At 35.4% G+C, this 26,637-nt stretch overlaps 1 protein-coding gene across 2 annotated transcripts in view; it reads left to right on the top strand.

Annotated features, from left to right (window-relative positions):
* LOC110028979 (protein HAPLESS 2) overlaps positions 1 to 26,637 on the top strand; it is a 112,954-nt gene that overhangs the window by 22,840 nt on the left and 63,477 nt on the right. The window lies entirely within an intron of this gene.

Below are 26,637 nucleotides of genomic sequence, written 5' to 3'. Positions count from 1 at the left end.
TCATCGTAGCCTTTTTTAGAAAAATAAGGTTGTTTTTTATCATTTCCTCAATCATTCCTGCATAGAGATGGATTTTCTGGTACCCCTGTTTACTCATATTTTTGAGTGGAGCTCCCTGTCGAATGCCATGCCTTCAAAATGTCTTTTTCTTCGAAACTATTTCACATCAAATAAAGCTTGCTATCTTAAGTTGGTGTCTCTCTTATTTCTGTTTTGCACAAGTGCAAGCCATCGCAATATATATTTCCTCTTCAATTAATTATATGCTTAGCAGCTTATTTTTACTCTCTTATATTATTTACTCACAGTTTATGCCCTCTAGTATTCTTTCTTTTAATGAGTTCCTTGCTTTATGTTTATACCCTCTATTACTTCATCTTTTCATCCTAGGTACGTAACTATCAATCTATAATTATTTACTCTAATTTTAATTTTCATCTACTTATTTCTAGACTTAGTCATTATTTGCCTTTCTCCTGATTGGATTCATTGAAGCGCCTTCGTTCTATCTCTAATTCAGTGAGATCCCATGTTTCCTTTTGCAGTTAATGAGCACTCTATTAATTGATAATTTTGTAACGGTTTTGTAAATGGGGGAGGGGCAACAAAGAGTAGGGGGAAGGTGAAGCGAAGGGTCTGGTAGTTGAGTATAAGCAATGGGAAGTGAGGAGTCAGGAAGAGGAAGTGAACAATAGAGAAGCTGAAGAGAGGAATTCACCCTATAAATTGCGTAGCTGACTGGAAGGCGATCAAAGAGCAGATGAGGGTCAAGGAGTAGCATACTTGAAGAAGCGACGAGTGGGTTAGGGCATAGGCGACATCTCTATCTAGGAAGGAATCGGTGGCGTCGTTGAGTGCGGTTGGGCCCTTGCCGAGCGTCGACGAAGAAGAGGAGAGGGAGTACGAGCAGAGTTCGATTGGAGGAGTTCGGTTGAGCCAAGCTGTATTGTGCAAAGGAACCGTGCAAAAGAGGAGGCTTAGTCATGCGAAGGAGGAGGTCGAGGAGACTTTAGGGCAACTGAGGTAAAATATAAAAAGGGTTTATGAAATTAATGTAATAATAATAATAATAATAATAATAATAATAATAATAATAATAATAATAATAATAATAATAATAATAATAATAATAATAACTTATTGAGTAGAAAAATAAACATAATAAAATAATGAAAATTTAATGCTTAATTAATAATGAAAAGTTAATAGTTACTTTGAATAATAAATAAATTTAATTTTATATCATGTTTATGTTATATTTTCATTTTAGAAGAGTCGATGTCGAGATAAATAACAAATTAGTCATCATCGAGGTGAGTACTTATACTTTTAAATTATAGTAACTTTGATTTCTCCTAAGTTTGATTGACTCTAAGACTTGATTAGGTAGATCTTATTATCTCTTTAATATCATTTTGATCATACCTAGTCTGTGTCACTAATATTTGCATGTTATTTAAATGCATATTTCATATTATTGAATGGTATAATATGAATGAGATTTATTATGTTAAATGATTGCATGTGCACATTGGCTATGATGGAGCACCCCCTGATGGTACTAGTGGAGGAAAACTAATGTTCCCGTTCACGTAATGAAAAATGATATTGATATTAATGTGTCTTAAATGACACAATTTCTAGACGGTGCCTCCTATGACGATTATATAAATATGAAATGATATTGATATAATAATTATACAGACCATTGTTAAATAGCATGACAAATATTTATATTGATTTAAAAAGAAGATTAACTGACATGTATATTATTCTTTATTTTCCTTGTAATATTGTAATTTAAAAGTATGTGTATTCACTGGTTTGTTTAACTCATTATTATGTTAATCAAACATTTTAGGTAAATTTTAAGAGATTAAGAAATGAGCGATAGAAGAGAAAACACTTATAGAAGACGGGATCAATTATCAACGAGATTTTAATTTATCGTTTTAATTTAAATTGTTTAGTAACTCTTTCATCTATTAAACTGCAGACGAATATAGAAAATTTATTTCATACCATCCGACTGTCTGCACCCATCTTGGTTAATTTCAAGTCTCGGGTCTGGTTGTGACAAAAGTAGTATCAGAGCCAAATTTAAGATAAATTAATTTAGTATTATGAAAGGGCCAATATAATAATTATAAGAAAATTATAATAATTATAAAAATTAAAATTAACTTAAATTAATAATTATTATCTATTCATGCATAGTGATACACTCGAAATCATAGAAAAAGAAAATCCGACCGAAAACGAAGAAGTACAACCTATTATTAATGTAAGCACAAATGCCCTCACCCAAATAATGGCTGTGATGACTCGGTTGATTCAAGAGTACATATCGCATCATATTGGAAATAATGCAGTTGCAGCAGATAAATACTAAGATATTTCACGATTTGCGTTCACCTTTGTTCAAGAAAATTATAATCCCAATTGAAGCGAAGAACTGATTAATGAGGATAGAGAAGATACTAGATAACATGACTTGTCCGAATTAAAAAATAATACCGTTGATAATGTTTGTGCTAGATGGAGAAGCCGAGAGGTGGTGGCGTGGGCAACGTCAGGACAGGTTAAGGGACATACCCAATACAATGGTTAGTTGGGAGGAATTCGTGGAGTTATTTAGAGAATGGTTTGTAACCTTATCAGCTCGATGACAGATGCAGAACAGGTTCATCAAGTTGAGGTAAGTAGAGAAGACATTGAGGCAGTATGAAGCAGAATTCATTGTACTATTGAGGTATGTGCCACAATTAATTGCAACTACAGAAGAAAAGTGCCACTGATTTAAAAGATTCGATCAAACAGCCGTTAGTACCCTTAGGAATCGATGAATATTCAGTATTAGTGGAACGACCTAGAAGAGTGGAGATCGCTATCAACTTACTCAGATGCTTAGGGAGATACATAAGAGGAAGAGTGCAGAAGACCATGTAGATCACTCAGAAGCATCCAATGAGAAGAAGTCCAAGAATAATTCAGGTGGAGTTAGCAGAGGTACGACATAAAAGTGAATATTTGATGGGCTCTAACACTTGCTATTGGTGTCATCAGACTGTTCATATAGCAATATAGTGTCCATCTCTTGGCTAGAAGAGTGCAAAAAATCAGAAATCCAGTAGATTTCCTTCTTAGAAGACTGCAGGTGGGCACAAAAGATAAAACATATAGCCTCAGCTCCTACCCATGATCAACCAAGACAATCAGTTCGACCTTGGGTATATTCCCTTACTCATAGTGAACCTGAAGAGCCTACGATTGCTGATGGTGTTGAGGTCCGATTAGTTTGGTGTTTTTCTTAACATATTTTGTGTTAAGTGTCTATGTGTTCCAAAGTATATTTGAGTTGCCTTGTATCAAGTCTTTATTCTTGATAGTGATTAGTTTTCATAAATGACCCTAATTTTATGGATAACTAATGTTGTTGTTTATAAATTTTGTGGACGAAATTTTTTTGAGTCGGGAAGATTGTAACAGTTCTGTACATGGGAGGGGAAACAAAGAATGGAAAGATGAAGCGAAAGGTCGGGCAATCAAATAGAAACGATTGAAAGTGAGGAGTCGGGAAGAGGAAGTGCATAGTAGAGAAGCCGAAGAGAGTCAGTCGGGAAGGAGATCAGAGAGCAGAGGAGGGTGAAGGAGTAGTGACATGTCTTATAGCATGTTGATTATTCTTTACATTTAACACTTATTTTTTGATGAAATTACGCTTTAAATGAATGTATTTTCATGTTTTTGTTGCATATATAAAAAATAGGAAATTTGAAGTAAATTAGAGCGAAAACGGAGTGAAAAAAGAGATAAATGAAGCAATGGAGCAACAACAGGTTGGCGCTTAGGCGTCAGCTTCTGGCACCTTAGCGCTAGTTGATGTCCAACAAGAGAGAACTTGGCGCCGCGACACCAGTTATTTACTCTGTTTACCCGAGATGGAGGCGCCTAGGTGCCAGAACTAATCTGGACGGTTTCCGCAGCAGTTATGGACGAATTTGGAGGTTATGAGCAGGGAGAAGTAGTTCTAACAGGGAAGAGGATCAATTGTGAAGCCAAGGAAAGAGTCTAAGTGTGGAGGAAAGTAGAGTTCAAAGTTAAATTTTATTTTTTTTATGCATTTTCTTAGAGAGAATTGAGAGAATATTATAAAGGATTGCTGTAAGCAATGCAAGGAACACTTGTACATCATTTGGGGAGGAGTTTTCACTTCTTTTCTCAGGAATAAAGATAAGTGTTTCATTTTATATTGTCTCATATTAATTGTAAACGCATTGTGTATGAATTTTCTTTATTATAAGATAATGAATTGTTGTGTTTTCTTCATGCACTGTGAGTAGATCATTTTTACTTTTCTTGTGATGAAGTAGTAGTATGTGTACGATATGTAGATACATTTAGAATAAGTTTTTCTTCATTATTGTGATGGTTTTTACTTCATGCTTTATTTACATATCAATCTGACCAATTTGTATGTTAAACTTGTTGTGAATCCATAATGATACTGGAGGGCTATGGTTTTAACTATTAGTATAAATCACATTGCGCTATTGGGTAAAGGAAACATAGTCCATAGTGCAGTGTAAATAGATAGAGATTCTTGTGATGAAGTAGTAGTATGTGTAGGATATGTGGATATATTTAGAATAAGTTTTTATTCATTATTGTGATGATTTTTACTTCATGCTTTTTTTACATATTAATTTAACCAATTGGTATGTTAAACTTGTTGTGAATCCATAATGATACTGAAGGGCTATGGTGTTAACTATTAATATAAATCACATTGCCCTATTGGGTAAAGGAAAAATAATTCATAGGGCATTGTAAATAGATAAGGAGATATGTTTTAATTGGAGTAACTTGGAGGTTTCTAGGGTGACAGACATAAACACTTATCTAGTTAACACAAACTTCTTTATGAACTCGAAAGAGGGTAAAGAAGAGGAATCCTTCGATTTGTTATTAATTAGAATCTATATTCTAAGTGTTTCATTCCTACACAAATTACTTCATTACGAGGGAGGGTATTTTTCGTAACATGATCTTTCTCAACTTATTTAACTTTAGTAAAATTAAATTTAGAATAAATCATTAGATTTAGTGATAATTTGGTAGAATTTTATAAAAAACAATTCAAATCGACATTACTTTCAAGAAAAAACCTATTATTGTAGGCTTGAACTTTTTTTAAGTCTTTAAAAGAACAACATTCCATGTGGTATCAATACTCCGGGCTCAAAAATCTGATATCACTCGAACGATACGTACCCTTGCGTAAAATATCTAGCGTGTAGTGCTAAATTGTGGAAAAACTCAAGTTATAAATTTATAATGCATATTTTATATTTAAAATATTTCATCCAAAAATGTTAGGTATTCGAGAGGTCGATCAAGTTCTTGGCGCCATTGTCGGGGAAGTGCGATGGTTAATTTGACTTAAGGTAAATTTTAGTTGAATTAATTAGGCTTAAATTTCGAAAATCGTATTGTAGTTTTTTTTGTGTAAGAGTTTGTTTGTGTGTTTAAATAGTACACATTAAAAAATAAAAAAGAAATTTGTATATTTTAGTGTTTGTTTTGTGTGTTTTTCTGTAATTTAATTATTAAACTCTTAGTTGTGTATGCGTAGTGTAGGACCTTCAAGACTTGTACGTCACGATTCTGAATTAGAAAGAACAATTAGAAATGTTAGAAACTAAAAGGACATTACCAATTTGTAGAGTAAATGACAAATATTCAACATAACAACTTAGATAATTAAAGAACATAAGTGATTGCGCTAATCTTACAACAGATGAAATTCATTTAAATATACAAACTCCTGCTACAGAAGCTAGCACATTTGAGTAGAAACTTGTTATTATCCAAATGACACAGAATAATCAGTTTAGCGAACTCCATTTGAGAATCCAAATTTACATTTAGTAAGTTTTCTAGAACTGTGCGCTACACTTCGTTATAACGACGTGTCAAATAACGTTATTATACTTTGACTTTTTTTTCTTTTTTTTAAGGGATAAAGCTAAAATGTAGTTGAATTCATTAGCATCTGGATCCATTAGAACATGGGTTGACTTAGCTCAGAAATTCCTAGCTAAGTATTTTTCACTTTAAAAAATTACTAAACTTAGAAATATTATTATTTCATTTTGTTTGTATGAAGGTAAATCAATATATGAAACATGAGAAATATTTAGGAAATTTTTTAGAAAGTGCCCACATCATGCTTCGCCCTTGCCCGATTGGTTAATCATTCAAACATTTTACAATGAGTTAGTAGGATCACTTAGAAATATCATTGACGCTGCTACTGGTGGTTCACTCATGTCGAAGTCATTTGATGAAGCTTATTTTTTAATTGAAGAGATGAATACAAATATTTCCAATGACTTTCTGAAATGGTAAATCCTAGAAAGGTAGCTAGTGTTCATGATACGGATGTGTTGTCAATTCTTGCTTCACAGATTGCAGCAATATCAAGGAAACTAGATCAATTTGGAATGAACCAACCTCAAATATCTTCTGCAATTGAAGAAAATTCATTATGGCATATGGTTGATTCTAACACTTCATCATTAGAGACCTTAAATGCCATTAACAACAGACCTAAAAACCATTATTCCATCTTTTATAACCCAAGTTGGAAGAACCATCCTAACTTTAACTGGAATAATAATTCTGGTGGGGGAAAATAATCAAGTTCCTATAGAAAATTGGAATAATATGGGTAACACAAACTATAGACCTTCTTATCCACCAATAAAGTCAAGGTGCAGCGATAAGAAATATAGAGAATCAACTGGGGCAAATTGCTAACTCAGCAATAAGTCCTAAAGAACTCTTTCTAGCAACACTGAGATAAACCCTAAAAATAAGAATAAAGAGCGACTTAAAGTTGTCCAACTAAGAAATGGAAGAGAGATTGAGGATTTAGTTCAAAGAGAGACCGAGGTTGAGAGAGAGATTGAGGAAGCTGAAAGATCTGAAGAAAATGTTTCTAAGGAAAACAACCTCTCCAACTATGATTAACTTAGAAAAAACACTACCTCTATTTCCTCAAAGACTTAGACATCAGAAACTGGATCAATAATTTTCAAAATTTCTAAAAATATTTAAGAAGTTAATTATTATTATTCATTTGGCTAAAGCTCTGGAGCAAATGCCCAGCTATGTAAAGTTTATGATGAACGTCCTTAATAAGAAGAGAAAAATCAGAGATTATGAGACTATTGCACTTAGTGAGGAGTGCAGCGCCATAATTCAGAAAAAACTTCCTCATGAACTTAAAGATCCTGGGAGCTTTACTATTCCTTGCACAAAATCATGCGATTTTGGAGCAAACGTTAACCTTATGTCGTTATCTATTTTGAGAAAGTTAGGTTTATGAGAGATTTCTCCAACTACTATAACCCTTCAGTTAGTTGATCGATCGATCAGTTATCTAAAGGGGATTATAGAGGATGCATTAATTAAAGTGGATAAATTTATCTTCCATGTTGATTTCATCGTGTTAGATATGGAGGAAGATAAAAAATTCAAATTATTTTAGGGAGATTTCCTTGTTGCCGGGTTAGCTATGACAGATGTTCAAAAATGTGAGTTAACTATAAGAGTCAATCATCAGGAAGTTACATTTAATGTGTTAAAATCTATAAAATATCCTGTTAAAAGAAAAGAAGATGAGTGTTTTCAGATGAATTTAATTGATTATCTAAGTAGTAACCATTTCAGAGAAAGTTGTGAAGTTAAATTAGAAAAACAAGAGTTAGATAATGAGACTGACTTGAATTTCCAACATGAGTTGGAGATAGTGCCTACTGAAGATTCAAGATTTGTTCAGGAGAGATTTGAAATTATAGATACAACAGAAAATAGTAAACCACTCATTCATTCTATTGAGGAAAACCTCCTGAACTTGAGATGAAAGTAATTCCTACACATTTAAAGTATGCTTATTTAGGAAACTCATCTATATTACCAGTCATCATATCCTCGGGTTTTACTCAATCACAAGAAGAAAAATTAATGAAAATTCTAAGAAATTATAAGAAAGTTTTCGGATAGACCTTAGCAGATATTAAAAGAATCAGTTCTTTAATTTGTTTGCATAGGATCTTGATGGAAGATAATCGTTAACCTAAGGCAGATCCTCAGAAGAGATTAAATCCAATTATGAAAGTTGTTAAAAAGAAGATATTAAAGTGATTAGACGAAGATATTATCTATCACATTTCTAATAATGCTTGGGTTAGTCTTATACATCGTGTTCCTAAGAAAGGGGAGTGATAGTAGCTGTGAATGAACATAATGAATTAATCCTGACCAGACAAATCACTGGGTGGCGAATTTTATTGATTGTGGAAAATTGAATTTAGCCACTAGTAAATATCATTTTTTTTACCCTTTATTGACAAGATGTTAGATATATTAGCCGGTCATCAATACTTTAATTTTTTAAATGGATATTCTGGATATCACGAAATACTCATAGCTCATGAGGTTCAAGAAAAGGCTACATTCACGAGTCTTTATGAGACTTTTGCTTTTAGGAGAATGCCCTTTGGGTTATATAACACACATGTCTGGAACATCCTTTGATTTATGTTTAAACCATTTGACAAAGGTGATTAAACGCTGTGAAGAAACTAACATTGTTCTCAATTGAGAAAAATGTCAATTCATGGTCGCAAGTGGAATTGTTCTGGGACATAAATATCTAAAAATGACGTGGAAGTAGATCCTACAAAGATTCAATTAATTGCTAAACTACCTCCTTCTACTACAATTAGAGGAGTTAGAATTTTCTCAGACATGTTGGGTTTTATAAGTGATGTATTAAATTTTTTTCAAAAATCGTTAAGCCTCTATGTCATCTTTTAGAAAAAGATGCTCTATTTAACTTTAATTAAGATTGCTTAAATGCCTTTAATATATTAAAAGAAAAATTAATCACCACTCATATTATAGTCTCGCCTGACTAGGGGAGGTCATTTAAGTTGATGTGTGATGCGAGTAATTATGCAATTGGGCAGTCTTAGGAGAAATATATGATAAGATTTTTAAAGTTATATACTATGTCAGTAAAACTCTTAATGAAGTTCAAATTATTCAAATTAATTAGAAGTTCAAATTAATTACACTACGACTAAGAAGGAATCACTGACAATAATATATATTTTTAATAAATTTATATCCTATCTCATTGAAACTAAATGTATTATTCATACCAATCATTCTGCTATTAGATATCTTATGCTGAAGAAGTATGCTAAACCAAGATTAAGTAGATGAATCTTTCTGATGCAGGAATTTGATTTTGAAGTAGTGGATATGAAATGATCGAATAATCTATTTGTTGACCATTCATCTAGATTGGAACATGAAAATTTTTGTAATTTTGAAGATGAAATTAATGAAATCTTTTCAGACAAGCAACTGTATGTTGTTATTGATTGACGTGTTCCATGGTATGCATACATAGCAAATCTTATGGTAAGTGATATTATACCATATGGATTAACATATCATCAATGGAAAAAGTTCATTGATGATGCGAAATCTTATTTTTGAGATGACCCATATTTATATAAAAAATTTAAGGATCAAGTTATCTTAAGGATCAAGTTATCCGAAGTATCCGAAGAAGTGTACCTTTAGAAGAAACCCAAGAAATTATTCAGAAATGTCATGACTTTGAGTTTAGGGGGCATTTTGGTGTTGATAGAATTGCATTTAAAATTTTACAATCTAGATTTTATTCACTTACTCTATTTAGGATTGTGAATATTTATGTAAAAACTTGTGATATATACCAGAGAATATACAACATATCTAAAAGAGATGAAACACCCCTAAATTTTATTTTAGGAATTGAAATTTTTGATATATGAGGTTTAGATTTAATGAGACCATTTCTGCTATCTTTTGAAAACTTATATATTTTAATATCTATGAACTCGTCAATCAGGAAGGACGAAAATCAGACAGCCAAGTTAGGAGTTTTCTATAATTAGGGGCTTATTTAAATTATTTCCAATATCTTTATTCTGATTTATTTCCCTTTTAGCTGAATATTTAGAGTAGAAATATGTATTATTAAGTTACCTAAAATAGATTATATAAAATATTTTATACCTAAAATAGATTGTAAGATTATTATTTAATGGAATGAAAACAAGGAGAAAAGGCATCGCTCTTATTCAGGATTCAACATATTTTTCTCAAAAATTTGATATGGTATCAGAGCCAAAATTTTACCCTGGCCATCGGTAGTTATTGGAGGACCGTCAAGGCTCCCTTCCCGTCGGCATTATTGTGGGAATGGAGGAACTATTTCTTTGCCTTGATTCGCCCATCTAAGGATTTTTGTCTGCTGCGACTGCTTCGTCCGCCTTCGTTCGCCATTGATTGCTTCGTCTTTGCTTGTGTCTGCTTTGTCTTTCACCTTCTTTGACTTTCTTTAACTGCTTCTTTCGTCTCCGCGTCTGGTTCCAGCTGCGATCTGCGATCTTGTTCATTTTTTGTTTCATCCTCAATCTCGAAATCGGTTATCTCGTCTGCGATTCAATACCCATCCGTAATCTATGATCTCGTCCGCTTTGGATCTCATTCGCTAACCATTGCTGCTTCTGAGGTATCTTCGACTGCTTCTTTCGCTTCAACTTCTCTGTCGCACTCAAGGATTGAAGGCTTCGACACTTTTTCCTAGACTGACGACTTTGGCTTTGGCAAACCCTAGATCTTTGGCTTTGGCACTCATGACTTTGGCAATCTCGTCTTCGACACTCACAGCTTTGGCAATCTCGGCTTCGACACTCACGGCTTTTGACATCTCGGCTTCAACACTTTTGGTGTGGATTAGAGAACAAATCGTCCTCTTCGTCGCAGGAAGAAGCAATAGCATTTGGATTGTGTAACAGGACATGAATCCTACTTGTTGGCTATGATCGGTAGGATTTGGATCGTATAACAGGATGCTGATCCTACTTGTAGGTTATGATCGATAGCATTTGGATCGTGTAACTGGACGCGAATCCTTTTTGTGGCTATAGTTTGAATTTCTGGACGACAATGATAAATGATTTCTTGCTTTTCTTTGCTCAAATCATGTTATAATTCAGGAGTTGTCTCTGAGGCTTCGACATTCTCGGTTTTGACACTTTCGGCTTCAACACTCAGGGCTTGAGGATTGTTGGTCCCGACAGTGTTATTAGTTTTTTGTTGGCAAATTGATGTTTTCTGATCAGTCAACATCATTTTGAGGAGGGATGTCAATCAAGAATGACATAAAGCAGACAACTAAATTAGGAGTTTTCTATAATTAGGGGCTTCCTTATTTAAATTATTTTCAATATCTTTATTCTGATTTATTTTTCTTTTAGCTGAATATTCAGGTTAAGAATATGTATTATTAAGTTACCTTAAATAGATTATATAAAATATTTTGTACCTAAAATAAATTGTAAGATTATTATTTAATGGAAGGAAAGAGAAGGTAAAAGACATCGAGTCTATTCAGGTTCAGCCTATTTTTCTCAAAATTTTGACAGACTATGTCTTAAAATGGATTGAGACAGTAGTCCTTACAAATTGTGAGGCTTAAAGAGTAGCGAAGTTCTTAAAGAAGAGTATTTTCTGTAGATTTGACATGCCTGGAGTGATCATCAATGATGGAGAAATCCATTTCAATAATAGAAAAATCGTGACATTAGTAGCTAAATATGGTATTAAGCATAAAATAGCCACAACTTATCATACTCAAACTAGTGGTTTAGTTGAAGTTTCTAATAGAGAATTTAAGAGAATTCTAGAAATGACTGTTAATCCTAATTGAAAGAATTGGTTTGCTAGACTCGATGATGCATCATGGGCCTATAGGACTGCTTACAAAACACCTATAGGAATGTTTCCTTATAGATATTTGGAAAAACTTGTCACTTGTCAGTGGAATTAGAATGTAAGGCTTATTGGGTTGTTAAAAAATTCAATTATAACTTGAAAGAAGCTGGTGAGAAGAGATTGCGACAGTTAAATGAGCTTGAGGAGATTAGACATGAATCTTATGACGATGCAAAGATTTATAAAAAAAAGAAAAAAAATTGGCATGATCCGAAGATTTAAAATAGATAATTTGAGTCTGGACAAGAGGTTTCAAGAATTTTTACTATATAATAGAAGTTTAAAATTATTTTCTGAAAAACTTAAGTGTAAGTGGTCGGGGTCATTTACTATAATTAAAGTGTATTCATTTGGTTCAATCAATATTCAAGGTCCGAAAAATGATAGTGTTTAAAGTGAACAGACAAAGACTTAAACCTTACATAGGTGAAAATAGACCTATGATTAATGAAGTTCTAATGTTTGGTCAACTTGAGTAAGAATTTGAATTCGTCGAGTTGATGACGTTAAACCAAACGCTTCTTGGAAGGCAACCTAAGGATTGTATTTATGTGTTTGTATATTAGTGTGTTATAGATAATATTGTTATTTTGTGTTTTGATTGTAGTTGTGTTTTAAGTTGATTAGTTTTGAATTGGTTTGCTTTGATTTTAGTAAGTTATGAGTGTAACGATTCCTTAGCTTCTCGTAATGGCTAAACTTGTATATTTTCTCTGGTGGTAGTTGGATTAACTAGTTCACTATGACTCAATTCTCAACCGAACTTGAGAATTTACTAAAGGCATGTTGGGTTTGGACATCAGACAGGTCTATCGAGAGTCTATTGCTTCCTTTATCTGACCATGTTTTCATTAGATAAATGTGATAACTAGTTGGCGATAAGCATGAGGATGGTTTTGACATTTTTCTTATTATTGTTAGAGGTGCATATTTTAAGAGAGGAGGTAATACCTGAGGTTGACAACACATAAACCAATGTATCAAGGATAATCTTGTTAATGGTTTACCCTATCAAGGATAATCTTGTTAATGGTTTACTCTAATAAGATATCTAGAAGCACCCAATTGATCGTTGGAAGGTGATTCCGTCAGAAAATTGGAAGTAAAGAAAGGAGATGTGATGAAGAGGAAGAGTTAGCTTTTTCTATCTTGTGTGTTTGTGAGCTTATTGGAGTGAATGAAAACTTGGGGAGGATTTAAATACTTAATTTAAATGACAAAAATGAAGTTTGGGTCGTGCAAAATAGGTTTCATATAGACTTTAGGCGAAACAGTACTTCAAATAACACTGGTGCCTAGGCGCCATGGCGCCACACACCCCAGCGCCAAGGTGACGCATCACCTGTTCGACAAAAAACCCAGAAAACCTGACCTAGGTCATATTCGCACACAACACCCTGATATTTCTCTGGAGATTTGAAGGCGATTCTTAGGGCTTTCTTCCTCTACATTTGCATGCATTTTAAGGCTTGTGAAGAGCGGACTTCATCTTCTTCAGGTAAAACTTCTCCTTTGACCTTGCGATTTTTCCATTACCTTGTGATTTCTTCTGCATTAGAGAAACTTTCAGGTATTTTAGGTAAAACAGTGAAGAAGAAGGAAAAGTATTTAGGGAGAGTTGGTTTATGCTCTAAACTTGCATTTTGAGTCAAATACATCCTACATTGAACTCATTTCTTCCTTTGTTTGCTTTTCTCTAGTTGCTATGACACGCAAAACTAAAGCGAGTAAGGATGAAGGTTCATTTGTTCATATAAAATTTGTTAGTTACAAAGTTCAGGAGAGATATAACAAATTTCTTGTTTCAAAGAAACCGTTGCAGAGTGGGGTTTCATTAGCCCTAATGGTGATGTAGGAAACATCATTATATCTCGTCATTGGGAGACTTTTTGCTACACCACTGTCGTAACTGTCTTTTTTATTGTTAGAGAATTCTATGCAAATCTACCTGAAGCTTCTGATGATTTTGTCTTTGTTAGCAAAATGAGAGTGAATTTTTACTCCTGCACGTATCAATTCACTCTATTCTTTGGGAGATATACCTGATTGTTTTTACTCTTCATTTGAACCCACATATTATTAAGTTTTTAACTGATGAGAAAGGACTTGGAAGCTTAGAAATGACAACAAAGTAATTTTTTTTTATTTAAGTTAAAAGCTTCATCCAAGACATGACATTATTTTTTTTCGGCCAAGCTTTTTCCGTCTACTAATTCAGTGAGGTTACTAGAGAGGACAGCTTTGAACTAGTGTATTCAGACAATGAAAACTATTGATATTGGCTCTCTTTTCTACAAATCTATCATCATTGTTGTAATGAGAAGTTCTACATTAGAGTTAGGATATCTGTCTCTTATTTCTTTCCGTGTCAACAGCCTGGTGTTGGTTTTGAGAAATGGGAGGAGCTAATGCATTCATTGAAGCCCATTAGTAAGGCCAATATAGATTTATACGTGAAACATGCTGTTTTTGGACGTGAAGCTAGTTCTTCTCAAGTTCCTTCTACTTCTAGACCATCCACTTCTTACACTTCAGCTAGACCTTCTACAAGCATGGAATCTATATTGGAACATTTGAAGATTATAAAATGTGATATTGCAATCACTCAGAACCAAGTGTATAAAAATGCAGATTATTTGGAAAACTTAGATTTGCAGTTCAAACGGAGAATTGATTATGATGCTGGTATTCATGCTTTTCTGTTGGAATTGTATACACAAAATAATTGGATTGGAGGAGATAAGACATTGGAATTACCTGCGTTTCCGACACATCAGTTGTTTGAACGTCGCAGGGCGATCGATGAGGATTCAGAGGATGATGATGATGATGATGTGAACGAGTAACAAATCTTTTCATTTGGATGTAGTGGACTTTTATATTTTATGTTTCCTTGTCATTGCTAAAATTTGTATGTTAATTTTCATGTATTGGACTATGTATTTTGCTGCTTCTGTTTGGGATGAATTGAATTAGCCTTTGTTATTATCTAGAAATTTTATATGAAAAATGTTGAACTGAGATTTACTTATGCATATTTGTATCTTCTGCTTGTGCCTGTATTTTTGGTAATACAATCATGTGGTAAAAAGTAAGTTTGTTTTCTTTTCTCCCTGTTTATATTCTTGCTTTTAATGTTATACGTTTAAAAAAAAACGCTTTTGGGGGGGGGGGGGGGGGGGTTTTAAGCTTAAGTTTATCTGTTCTCATGTAGTCTATTTGATATCACTTAAAAATAACTTGTGGTATGTGGTGTTACCTTTAGGGCACTATATTTTTGAGTTTAGGAATGTTATAGAAAACTTAGTTGAGATTTTGGAAAAATAAGAGTGTTCTAGAGTTAAGGTATTTTGTAGAGACAATGTGAAACTAATTTTACTATTTATGATAAAAAAAATTGTATTTTTGAAAAATTAAGATTCCTAGATTTATACTTCATAAGAATTGAGCCTCTATTAAAACCTATTATCAAACTAGTACTCACAAGTCTCAAGTGAAGGAAAGTGATGAGATTTTAACTTTAGGAGAAGGATAGTGAAATTCAAAACTATTAAAGGACAATCCGGATATAGTAATTCTCACATAAAAGTTGAAATGATTGAAATTTATTCTAAAAGAAAAAGAAAAGAAATGGAAATGAAAAAGAAAAGTTAGGAGAAGTTTGAGGAGAAGCCTAATAAAAAATTGGTTTCAATTGAACTTTTTAATCAAAAATTGCTTACCCGAGAAGGTGGCACCTAGGCGCCACAGACTGACGCCTAGGCACCAGAACTAACCTAGATGGTTTCTGCAGTAGTTATGGACGAATTTGTTGGTTATAAACAGGGAGAACTAGTTTTGACAGGGAAGAAGATCAATTGTGAAGCCAAGGAAAGGGTCAAGTGTGCAGGAAAGTAGAGTTCGAAGTTAGATTTTGTCTTTTTCTTTAGTTTTTTAGATAGAATTGAGAGGATATTGTAAATGATTGTTGTAAGCAGGGCAAGGAACACTTGTAAATCATTTGAGGAGGAGTTTTCACTTATTTTCTTAGGGAGAAAGATAAGTGTTTCATTCTATATTGTCTTATATTAATTGTAAACGCCTTGTGTGTGAATTTGTTTTATTATAAGATAAGGAATTGTTGTGTTTTCTTCATGCATTATGAGTAGAATATTTTTATCTTTCTCTCGTGATGAATTAGTACTATGTGAGGATATGTGAATACATTTAGAATTAAGTTTTATTCATTATTGTGATTGTTTTTTACTTCATACTTCATTTACTTATCAATCTGACCAATTTTTATGTTAAAACATGGTGTGAATCAATAATGATACGAGAGCGCTATGACTTTAACTACTAGTAGAATTCATATTACGTTATTGGGTGAAAGAAAAGTAGTTCATTGGGTAGTGCAAATAGATAGAAAGGTAGGTTTTGATGGGGGTAACTTAGAGGTTTATAGAGTGACAGACAAAACACTTATCTAGTTAACACAAAAAATCTTTTTGCACTCGAAAGAGGGTAAAATAGATGAATGCTCTTTTTTGTCACTAATTACAATCTATATTCTAAGTGTTTCATTACTGCACAAATTACTTATTTCATTGCAAGGGGAGGGTATTTTTCATAGCTTGATTATTCTCAACTTATTTAACTTTAGTAAAATTAAATTTAGAGTAAATCATTAAACTTAGTGATAATTTGGTGGAATTTTATAAAAACAATTCAAATCGAATTTACTTCCAAGCTAAAACCTATTATTGTAGGCTAGAACTCTTCTTAAATCTTCAAAATAATAGCATTTCCTGTGAGATCGATACTCCAAACTCAAAAATATGATACTACTTGAATGATACGTACACTTGCGTAAAATATATGGTGTGTAACACTAAATTATGGAAAAACTCAAGTTATAAAATTTATTAAATACATATTTTAGATTTAAAATATTTCATCTAAAAACATTAGGTATCCGAGCGGTCGGTTAAATAGCTTATTTGAAGAAGTGGCGAGTGGGTTAGTGCAGAGGCTGAATCTCTATCGAGGAAGGAGTCGACGACATCGCTGCGTGCGATTGGGCCCTAGCTATGCATCAACAAAGAAGAGGAGAGGGATTGTGTGTGGTTCGACTGGAGGAGTTCGGTTGAGCCAAGTTGTATTGTGCGAAGGAGGCCGAAGGAGATTTTAGGGCAACAGAGGTAAGAAAAAATGGTTTATGAAATTAAAGTAATAAAATAATAATAATAATAATAATATATAAATATATATAGATGTAAAGTAATAATAACATATTAAATACTTATTGAATAGAAAGATAAACATAATAAATTAATGAAAATTAATGCTTAATTAATAATGAAATGTTAATAATTACTTAGAATAATAAAAAAAATTAATTTTTTAGACCAAGTCGTGTGAAGGTGGTCGAAGAAGATTTTAGGGCAATTGAGGTAAAATATAAAAAAGCTCATGAAATAAAAGTAATAAAATAATTAATAATAATAATAATAATAATAATAATAATAATAGATGCTTATTGAATAGAAAAGTAAGCATAATAAAATAATGTAAATTTATTGCCTAATTAATAATGAAAAGTTAATAGTTAGAATAGTAAATAAATTTAATTTTTTATTATGTCTATTTTCACTTTAGAAGAGTCGTCATTGAGACAAATAATAAATTAGTTGGCATCAAAGGAGTAGTTACACTTTGAAATTACAATAACTTTGATTTTTTCTAAGTTTGATTCTCTCTAAGACTTGATTAGGTGGGTCATACTCTCTTCAATTTCATTTTGATCATATCGAGTGTATCACACTGATATTTGCATGTTATTTAATGCATATTTCATATTATTAAATAATATGATAAGAATGAGATCTACTATTTTAAATGCTTGTACTTGCATGTTTGACTATGATAGAACACCCATTGAAGGTACTACACGTGAACATAAATAGAAAATTTTTTTAATATTGATGTTTTTTAATTTACACAATTGCTAGACGGTGTCTCTTATGACGGTTGTATAAATATGAAATGATATTGATATTATAATGATACAGACTCTTTTCATATAGCATGTCAAATGCTTATTTTGATTTATAAAAATGATTAACTGACATATATATTGTTCTTTCTTTTCCCTGTAATGTTGTAGTTTAGATGTATGAGTATTCATTGGTTTGTTTAGAATATTTGTATGTTAATCTAACCTTTCAGGTAAATTGTAAGAAATTAAGAGATGAGCGATAGAAGTAAAAAGGGTTTATAGAAGATGGGAATAACCATCAACGAGGTAATTTTAAATTATCATTTTAATTTCAATTATTTAGTAGCTCTTTCATCTATTAAACTGTAGACGAATATAAAAAATTTATTTCACATCGTCAGGCTTTCTGTACTCATCTTGGTTAATTTCAAGCCCCGGTTCAGATCGTGATAAAAGTGGTATCAGACCCATGTTTAGGATAAATTAATTCAGTATTATGAAAACCAATAGGATAATTATAAGAAAATTTGAATAATTATAAAAATTAAAGTTAACTCAAAGTAAAAATTATTATCCATTTAGGCATAGTGATACAACCAAAATCTTAGAAGAGTAAAATCCGATAAAAAAACGAAGTACAATGTACTATTGATGTGAACACAAATGCCCTCACTCAAATGATGACTGCGATGACTCAGCTGATTCAGGAGTTCAGATCCCATCATATCGGAAATGATGGAGTTGTGGTTGATAAATACTTGATGATATTTTGAGATCTACGTTCACATTTGTTCAAGGGAACTGAAGACCCAAGTGAGCAGAGAACTGATTAATGAGGATGAAGAAGATACTAGAAAACATGGCTTGTCCGAATGAAAGAAGAGTACCGTTGGTGACGTTTGTGTTGGATAGAGAAGCCGAAAGGTGGGGACATGGGCAGCGTCAGGACATGTTAGAAAACATACCCAATAGAATGGTTAGTTGGGAGGAATTCATGGAGTTATTTAGAGAATTGTTTGTACCCCCATCAGCTCGGCAACAGATTCATCATGTTGAGGCAAGGAGAGAAGACAGTTATGCAGTACGAAGCAGAATTCACTGCACTATCAATGTATTGTCGGCCACTTTATCTTGAAGGAAATCATTTAAATCTGATTTAATGTATATATATGATTTTAATTTGGAAAATAATATTTTAATTTTTGAAAAGTGAGACCGAGCGGATCTCACACATTTGATAGTTTAGATGGTTGAGCGCGATACTGCAAGTGGTGCACTATTCCGAAGGATATGCATACAACTTGTTGGCAGACTTAACAATATAAACTAAAAGATCTGTGACGTTCGTTTGGTCTGCGAAATCTTTTATAAGCCGACAAGTTTCTTTATCTAACATGGAAAGTTAAATAGGGTTTATTTTAAGCTGGGTCCTTAAGTTCCCTATAGAGGTTAGCCCCTATAATTAATTACATCTTAAATGACTGAATCACTTAAGAAGATTTTCTATTAAGATTAGTGGTTTTGTCTTCAAGATTGTAAAGTTTAAGTTTTCAAGGATAAATATGAGGAAATCAAAGGGAGAAAGACTCAAAATATGAACAGTTATTCTTCAGGAGTTAATGGAGTGAAAGGTAGGGGATGTCACAGATCCAGGGAGAACCCCAGTGACTTCCCAACTATCCTACGATTGGACCTTAACTCTAAGGAGACATCCTACACCTCGTCGTCATGGTCTCGATCGCCGCCCTCCATCCGCTTGCTTCCACGCTCCGCTTCTTGGGAAGACTACTCTAAGCTCCTTAACAGATCGACTATAGGTTCAGGGTTGTGGTGTGTATAAATGTACAGTTGTTGGGTCAATGGCTCACTACAGGGTACCTCCTACTAGCCTCTAACCTAAAAGTCCGCTGCAAATATGTAGAAATAACATGAGTTATAAAAGGGAACATGTGATGTGACATAGTAAACAACAAATGGTAATATTGCAGGCATGAATTATGTGCATGAATTATGTGTATATGCACAGTAAAGTGTCTAGTAGCAAATATAAACGCTGTAATCGTAAAACAAACTTGTATACCTGACAGGTCCACAGCTCCTGAAAAGACTCGAGAAAAGGCGGCATATGACCCAAAGTAACTCGAATAAAACCGACGAAAACACGAGGAAAGTTCGGAGAAAATCTCAAGTGCTTTTTCAAAGGTTTCAATAAAACCGTATGAAACACATAAAATCCGATTTCGATAAAAATGTAGGAAAACACAAAATCCGAAGAAGGAAAGAAAGTCGTAAGCATTCGCGTCGGGCTAGGCTCAAAAATAGGTATTCTCGAGGGACTCTGAAGGCAACTATCGGTTACCCGTATGTATAGAGCCAAACATTCAACTAGAAATGTGTCCTACTATACCAACTTCGATAGGTACTCCTTAGTCCAATACCGGCGATTGACAAGTGGACAATCGTATTTTGCTATTTTAAATTTATATTGTGGCATGCATATAGGTTTCAATCCCACCTCAAGTCAAAAGCTTCCAATGTCATATGAACCCAACATCATTCAAAGAATCCCATATAGGTGCTCACGGCTAGGGCAACAAGGAGTCATCAAACAAGTGCACAGAGGAACCAACCAACACAAACAAGGGCTCTTGGGTAGAAGCAACAAGAGAGCCACTAAACTCAAACTAACAGCCACAAGCTCACAAGCAAGGGGAACAAAGAGGGCCAGCTAAACCCCCGACAAGCACTCCATAGACTCATGGGCAGGGACAACAAAGAGGGGAAAATCGAGCCCAAGAAACACACCCAGCAAGCTCACGACTAGGGGCAGCCAAGAAAAAGCCAACAACCCCAACTCCCAACATTACCTCCCGCATGCGTTCAAACAAAGGCTTTAGCCGTAAGGAGCAAAACCAAGACTCAAACCAACTACAAAAAATTTTAGAAACCAATTTCAGCTGCTCGTGCATTTTGAATAGAGAAGGCAACAAAGAAACAACAAAACAAGGCCCCAAAGCAAAACTTTCAAAACTCCAAAATTAAATAAAATCACCTGCATATGCTTCGAACAGAGGGGCAACCACAGGGGGCCAAAACGAAACCAACAAGTGGCCAAAAACCAAGCCACCACCAAGCAAAAACGAGCCCAGCAAGGGGCCAAAACCGAGCCACCATAAAGCAAATTCCACAAAGCCTTAAAACCCAAAATTTGCACCCATCATATATTCCGAACAGGGGGCAGGTAAAGGAAATAGAGAAATGTAGGTAAGCCCCAAAGCCAACATCTCAAAACGTTGAAACGAGTTTCAACATACATTCAAATAGGGGTAACAATAATAGAGAGCTCAAAAATCAAGTCCCAAATCAATATTTCATTCATCATGTGATTCGAATAAGGGAATAACAGGAAGCAGTGCAACCAAAACAAGCCCCCAAAATAAAGATTTCCTCCGACATGCATTTCAAACAAGGGCAACAATAATAGGGAGCCAACATCAAGGCCCAAATCAATATTCCATCTAGCATGTACTTCAAATAGGTAGACAACAACATGGAGCCAAAATGAGACCTCAAAATAGACCCCCAAGAAATTCGAAAAAATCAAAATTTCACCAAACATGCAATTCGAGCAAAGAAGACAACCACAGGGAGCCAAAACTAAGCCTTATACATGCATTCTCCTATTTTAACGTCTCCAACATGTGTCGAGCAGGGAAGCAGAACAAGGAAGCAGGACAGAGAATAGAAGGAAGAAGTACCTTGCTCGAGACTCCAAAAATAACAACAGAAGAGCTACCAAGCTTCCAAACACCCAGCACACAAAGACCTGGCCGAGAAGAAATTTCGGCAGAACCTCCCCTGGGCTTCAAAATTTGTAACTCCCCCACAAAGAACACCCTTGCAGGAAAGGAAGAGGGGCTTGCGGGACTCCTTGGCGAAGCAACATCCCCAGCCGACAGAAAACACACCGCAGTCGAGGCCATAGAGGAAGGAACCATCGGGAAGGAGAAGAGTTTCCCCATTTGTGACCCAGGGAACAAACGAGTTAGGCCAACTTAGCTCAGCAAGGATCGAAGGATCACAAAGGCCCTCCTCGCCCGACGAGATGTGGCAGGCGATGCTTCGGGAAGAGGCATCTCGGGCAGAGGATGTCGGGCGAGGAGTCAAAGGCAAGGCTAGGGCTCCGTTGGGCTGGCTCGCGACCGGGAAGATGAGGAAGTTCAGTCGGATTCGGCGTGGGTCACGAATGGGAGGAAAAGGGCAGACCGGGTGTGAGTGAGTTAGGGATTTAAGAAAATAAACCCCTCCCAGGGCTATATAATACAAATATAACTCTTCCATAATATATATGATGTTTAAATTTACTCGATTCGCGCGCCTCTCGCTTGTGCACAAAACCCTATCGAAGTGGGAGTCCTTCCTAACTAAAGTCGACGTTCCAGACTCGTCGACGCGATCAGTTTCATTATCTGGGGTCTTCCTGACGACTTCGTCCACGGTCGGGTCGAAAACGCATCAAATTTGAATTTCATCGAATAATCGCTTGTGATCGATCGTGGAGCCTCCTACAGGTGCGGGAGACGTGAATTTCAACAATTGTGTGCGTCGACAACAATTGTGTGCGTCGACGCAACAATTGTGTGCGTCGACGTGTGCACTATAGTATTCGTGCATCGATGAGTGTGCGCGGATGACACGAAGTGTTTCTTAAGGCTTTAGATCCTAAAGGTACTCTACTCGAGTTTCGTCGCTCTGGTTTTAATCGACACAACTAAGCGTTGAGAATTTTAAAATAGTCACATGAAATTGCGATGAGTCAAGAAGTGGCTCGAATTTCTAATTGGTGTGGGTCCCAGGCTAGCCCTCTAAGAGTGTTGGTAGGAAACTCTAAGGCTAGATCCTAGGCTCTAAGAAGAGGAAGTGACTTCACCAAAAATGAGATCAACAGGTATGTGCCACAATTAATCGTTATCGCTGAAGACAAGTGCTACCGATTCCTTTCGAGATTATAAGATTCGATCAAACAACCGTTAGTATCCTTAGAAATCGATGAATATTCGGTATTAGTGGAACGAGCTAGAAGACTGGATATCTACTATTAGCTTACTCAGAAGCATAAGAAGTTGCACAAGAGGAAAACTGTTGAAGGACATGTAGATCACTCAGAACGATTCAATGAGAAGAAGTCCAAGAATAATTTGGGTGGAGTTAGCAGAGGTACAACTCAGGATACTGGAAAAAGTTGTGTGAAATGCTGAAGAGGACATAAAGGAAAATGTTTGTTGGGTTCTAACACTTGTTATTGGTGTCTTCATGCTGGCTATGTAGCAAGATATTGTCTATCTCTTGGCCAGAAGAGTGCTCAAGATCAGAAATCAGGTGGAGCTCCTTTACAGAAGACTGTAGATGGGCAGAAAAAGATAGTCTATAGGCTCAACTCCTATCCAAGTTCAACCAAGACAATCAGTTCAACCTCGGGTATATTCTTTTACTCATACTAAACTTGAAGAACCTACTAGTGCTGATGGTGATGAGGTCTGATTTGTTTAGTGTTTTTCCTAACATATTTTGTGTCAAGTATATATGTGTTCTGAATTATATTTGAGTCGGATTGTATCGAGTCTTTATCTTGATAGTGATTAGTTTTCATGAATGATCCTAATTTTATGGATAACTAATGTTGTTGTTTATAAATTTTGAGGATGAAATTTTAATAAGTGGGGAAGATTATAACGGTTCTGTAAATGGTGGAGGAGAAACGAAGAATCGGGGAAGGTGAAGTAAAGGGTCGGACAGTCAAATAGAAATGATGAAAAGTGCGAAGTTGGGAAGAGTAAGTGAACAGTAGAGAAGCCGAAGAGAGGAATTCACACTATAAATTGCGTATCAGACGAGAAGGCGATCAAAAAGCAGAGGAGGGTGGATTAGCTTAACCGAAGAAGTGACGAGTGGGTTAGGGCAGAGGCAACATCTTTGTCAAGGAAGGAGTTGGCGTTGTCACTTCGTGCAGTTGGGCCCTAGCTAATCTTCGACAAAGAAGAGGAGTGGGAGTGCATGCGGAGTTCGACTAGAGGAGTTCGATTGAGCCAAGTTGTATCGTGCGAAGGAGGAGGCCAAGTCGTGCAAAAGAGGAGGCCGAAGGAGGCTTTAAGGCAGCTAAGTTAAAATATAAAAAGGTTTTATGAAATTAATGTAATAATATAATAATAAGAATAAATAAATAAATAAATATATAAATAAATATATATATATATATATATCGTCGTTCTCCTCTGTTTCGTCGTTGTCTGTGTTCGAGTGCGCTCTCGAGCCTTCATCCCCAGTTGCAAATTGCGTTCTCGTCTGCTACCTACGCAGCGATATTCCGGTCGCAGCCTTCTTCCTCGGTCGCAGTCTGTGGCCTTTTTCGCCTGCTTTCGAGATTTGCGTTCCTTGTTTTTGGTTCCAGTTTGGGGGAATTGCCTCGAGTTATGTGGTGGCTGTCTCCGGGGGTTCTACTCGCGGAGCAGGCAACCTTTCTTGTTTCTTCCCTTAAGAATTTCATGATGCACATGAATCTGGAGGTGGTTATACTTTTATTAAAATACCGAGAAGAAAGAATGACAAACCCACTTTGTTTCTCACTGATGAGGAAACAAGTATATTGGCTTAAGCATGTAGATATACTCTTGTTGGGAAATTTCCGTATGGAAATCCCAAGCTTGAGATTATTAGAAAGCATTTCGATTCTCTTAAGTTCACAGGGAGTTGGAAAGTTGGTTCTCTAGATGGCCATCACGTTCTCATTCAACTCTCAAATGACGCAAACCCAACTTTTTGCTAAAAAAGTTCTCAAAATTGATAATCGCTTTATGAAAATTCTGAAATGGACAGTGGATTTTGATCCTAAATTGGAATTTCCTATTATTCCGATTTGGGTTAATTTTCCAGGGCTCAAGGTGCATCTCTTTAATTATGAAACCTTTTGTATATTGACAACTGCTTTTGGGAAATCGGTGAAGGTCGATACTCCCACGCTTGATACAACCAGGCCATCTGAAGCTTGTGTGCTTGTAGAGCGCGACATCACTCAACCCTTTCCAGGGGAGATTTGGATTGGCTCCTCTCATCAGGGTTATTGGCAGAAGATTGTGATGGGATCTCATCCCCAATACTGCTCTCATTCTGGAATGTTTGGTCATAGCTCTTCATCCTGTTATCGATTGCATCCCTATCTTCGGTCTGCTGTAGCCCCACCTCCTGTTTCTTCTGCAGAGGTTATACCCTTTTCCTCTCTGTCTGTGATACCTATTGTTATGCCCATGGTGGATACGGTGCAAAATGGTTTGTCTGTTGATATTGTTTTGGAAAATGTTGATAAGGGTCGTTTGTTGGAGGAGAGTCAGGTGGTTGCCCCTGGAAGACAGGGCGCGGTCACTGCCCCTTCTACTGGAGTGGAAATACTACCCTCTCAGGCTCTACCTACCATGGAGGGCGGTCATGCTCCCCTCTATGAAATGATTGAAGATAGGGATGAAGCGAACATTCACATTCAGATGAAGAAAAAAGTGTCTCCTAATACTAATGAGGAAGATTTAGAGCCAAATACAAACCATCTTGCTGCAATTAATCAGATGGTAGAACTACCTGTTGAGAGGGCAGGTGTTTCTCAAGTTTTGGAAGGCTGTCCTACACAAACTCAGGAATTCATCGCTGCAAATGCCTTTCCTTCTACGGATTAAACTGAACAGTCTTCAGAAGAAGAATGACAAGTTTACACTTCTCGGAGGAGGAAGAAGATTGAGGACACTGTTTAGCTTGAAAACTTAATGGATGATACTTTGGTCACTCCTGGCAATGGAACAACACTTCAGAGTTTGCTATCTGGATCCACTCCAAGAACCAGAGGAAAAGGCATGTCTAAATTGCTTCGTCCATAGACACTTGTTTTTGCATGTTTTCTTTTTTTTTTTTAGTCGTTTGTATCTTTTTATTGAGATATCTTTGTACCATGTATCGTATGAGTAGGGCATCATCTATTGAGCCCTCTCATACAACTTTTTTGTATCCTTTTTTATTTCAATATAATCTGCCTTAGGGCTTTCACAAAAAAAAAAACAAATCGCGCAATGTCTCTGCTAGGGTTTACTCCCGCCGCATCTTCATGGCGACCCGAGTAGCCCTCATTATCTCCATGCCAGATCGAAATCAAAGCCTGCTTATTCGCCGTGCTTCGCGTCTGCTCAACTTCGTTTGTTCCTTCGTTGTGCTTCGTCTGCATCGAATTCGTCTGCTCGACTCCGTTTATTTCGACTTTGTCTGCTTCGACTTTGCCTGCTTTGGTCCTCGACTTCGCGACTTTGTCTGCCTCGAAGACTTCAAGTTTTTGTCTTCTCTGACATCATCTGTCTGTTTCCTTGTGATTCGACTGCTTCAACTGTTCCCTTTCGTTTATGTTCTCTGCTGCTTTGTTTTGTTGGCTTCGGCTTTTTTCCTAAAGTCGCGCCTTCGTGATGGCCCCAGATCGAACGTACTCTACTACACTTGCGGTTAATCTCGCCTCAGGTTTAGAGCTTGGTTTTGGTATCGGTAAGTCATGCAATGTTCCACAATCCTTTCACGAGGCTCTTGAAGGTGATGGTGATCATACTTTCATCAAAACGCTTGAGAAAAAAATTGGAAACCTGATTTTTTCTCTCTAAAGTTGAAACCAGTACTCTTGCATTTTCTTGGCGTTATGCTCTAGTGGGGAAATTCCTTTATGGGCACCAAAACTT

This window comes from Phalaenopsis equestris, unplaced genomic scaffold, assembly GCF_001263595.1.
Source record: "Phalaenopsis equestris unplaced genomic scaffold, ASM126359v1 Scaffold000540, whole genome shotgun sequence".
NCBI classification, from domain to species: Eukaryota; Viridiplantae; Streptophyta; class Magnoliopsida; order Asparagales; family Orchidaceae; genus Phalaenopsis; species Phalaenopsis equestris.
The sequence above is the reverse complement of the archived record's forward strand: the minus strand, read 5'-3'. Positions and strand labels throughout refer to the sequence as shown.